Source organism: Mastomys coucha, unplaced genomic scaffold, assembly GCF_008632895.1.
Source record: "Mastomys coucha isolate ucsf_1 unplaced genomic scaffold, UCSF_Mcou_1 pScaffold14, whole genome shotgun sequence".
Taxonomy (NCBI): domain Eukaryota; kingdom Metazoa; phylum Chordata; class Mammalia; order Rodentia; family Muridae; genus Mastomys; species Mastomys coucha.
Genome location: NW_022196896.1, coordinates 87,004,146 through 87,006,530, shown reverse-complemented (window position 1 = coordinate 87,006,530; position 2,385 = coordinate 87,004,146). Strand labels below are relative to the sequence as shown.

General features: G+C 43.9%; 1 long non-coding RNA gene across 2 annotated transcripts in view; it reads left to right on the top strand.

Moving 5' to 3' along the window:
* Positions 1-988, top strand: part of LOC116089184 — a 1,621-nt gene extending 633 nt beyond the window's left edge. For both annotated transcript variants that reach the window (XR_004118204.1, XR_004118205.1), the window contains exon 2: positions 671-988. This is a non-coding gene — a long non-coding RNA (uncharacterized LOC116089184). The remainder of the gene's footprint in view (positions 1-670) is intronic.
* Positions 989-2,385: the final 1,397 nt, after the last annotated feature.

Genomic DNA, 2,385 nt, shown 5'->3' with positions numbered 1-2,385 from the left:
CACTGTTTCCAGAAAGAACTATTTGTACCTGGGGTGTAACCAGCAGCTGTAGACAAACAGGGTGGGGCAGTGATAAGGGATGACAAAGGTCGGGTCAGTGTCTTTCTGATCTGTGTAAACTGACTTCAATGCCTACCTGTGAAACACTAAGCTTTAGTTTGCACTCCCAGCAGGCAGCAGCAGGGGTTGGAGGGCGAAGGTGCAGTTCTCCTGGCCACCTATAAATAGTAGCTAAATTTAGATTGAGAAAGTCATGGAAAGTGGTAGGAGGCCAGTCTTGAGACAGCTGCTTCTGGTCTCTGCCCCACCCACTCCACGCTGGAGTAAAGTGTGGTCCATGTGGAAGGATTCAGAGGCCAATCAATCTTTTTCATTACCTTGGACACTGGCCATGCCCCCCACCCCCGCCTACTGTGAATAAAAATTTATTTTGTTTCCTTGGAGATTGCATGGATTTGACAGCTGGAAGAGAGGGAAAAGAGCAAAGGAGATGTAACAGTAATCGTCGGGCTTTTAGCACTAATTTCCAGAGAACTCTGTCATCTTGGAAGAAATTCTCATCCCTTTTGCTTTTGGTTTCCTGTTTCTTCTCCCCAGGATGGCTCTCTCTTAGATGAAGTCTCTCCCTCATTCTCTGCTGATCCATGTCTTTTTTTTTTTTTCCCTAAAGTTACTTGGACACTCACACTCCCAAGAGGTCTTTACATGTACCTGGACTGATCCCTTCTAGATGGTGGCTGGCCTTCAAAGACAAGCTCAAAGCTTAAAAATGGTGGCTTGGTTCTATCTCAGAGGTCAGCAAACTGCAGTCTGCAAGCCAAGCCTAGCTGCTGTCTGACACTGCACAGGCCGTGAACTTAAGAATGGAGTTTACGTGGACATATGGCTATGGTGAAGGTGCAGCAATCAGAGGAATCATAAGGCCTGACAAGAAAATTAAAAGAGAATCAAATGCCAACATCCATAAATAAAAGTTTGCTGAAACACAGCTAATCTCACTTGTTTATGTCTACAGTAACAGACTGCAGAAGCTACAAGAAACTATACAGTTACCAACCCTGATATATGTACTACAAGTCCCTTAAAAAAAAAAAAAGTTCAATTTCTGATCTAAGAACATAAGGATGTTAGAGAAATTAAGCAAGAACATCTCAAAGGAATAAATTTCAGGCAAAGCAGGAAACCAAAGTAACAGTAGATACGCAATATCTAAGTCCTACAGTCAGGACTAAGTAGCTGCCCTAGGGTGAATAGGGGATGGAGGTGAAGAGTTTTAAAATATACTCTGATTGGTCCATGCAGAGACAAGGACAACAGTGTTGCTCTACCATTTCTCCTGTACCCAGTTCATTGTGTAGAGCTGGGAAGACGGTCATTAAAACATTGTTGGATGAATGAAGAAGACAGGACAGAGAGGCACAACGTAAACAAAACACAAGTCGCACCCTGTTTGGAATGAGAAAGCATCCCCATGACAACTTCCAGTTAGTCTTACTTTGTATAATCTATATCACTGGTTCCCAGACGTTAGCAAAAACCCTCCCTTTGGAAGCCGACAGATCAAATGCTCAGTGTGTGCACAAGAAATTGAAAAAGAAAATGTCTGTATGAATCTGGTTAACCTTGCTGATGCTAATCCAAACCCACCCTTCTGAACCTCTTCCTCACTCACCAAATGTACATCAATTTAGTCTAGACACTAAACTCAGATGAGGAAATTATCAAGGGAAAGGAAATCAAATATGAACTTCATAAATGAACCTCACTTGTTCACCTCTCCCTCCCTCCCTCTCTCACTCCCTTCCTCCCTCACTCCCTCCTTCCCTCCCTCCCCCCTCTGCTTGCAGGTGACACCCACACATATCCTTCAGCGTTGGCAGAGATGCTCACTCAGATAATGACTGGAGTTCATGCTGCCTATTCTCATCTTCATGTGTCATCGTCACCATGTAAAACCACAACTATAGGAAAACAGAGCTGTTTGCTGCTCTTCTGTCTCAACTGACATTTCCACCCAGTTCACAGCTTGCCCTTTGGAGACAAAGGAGATTATCTGTCACTGAGACACCTTTGCATAGTGAAGCCTAAGTGAAGTCCTAGCCACCCTTTACAACTTATCCCCTTGAGTTTGTAGCCCTTCCAGTCCTTCCACAGAGTTTAAATGGGCAAATGCGATAGGGCCTGGCCTTTGAGAAGCACATATTCTGATCCCTGATTTTGTCCCAAGAATGAGGTCAGGTCAGAAAGTCTGACATATTCTTGGATACACAGACTTTCAATGCAAGTGGTTTCAAGCATTGAGTCCAATGTCAACCCTGAAAGAAAGAAAGAGAGAGAGAAAGAGAGAGAGAGAGAGAGAGAGAGAGAGAGAGAGAGAGAGAGAGA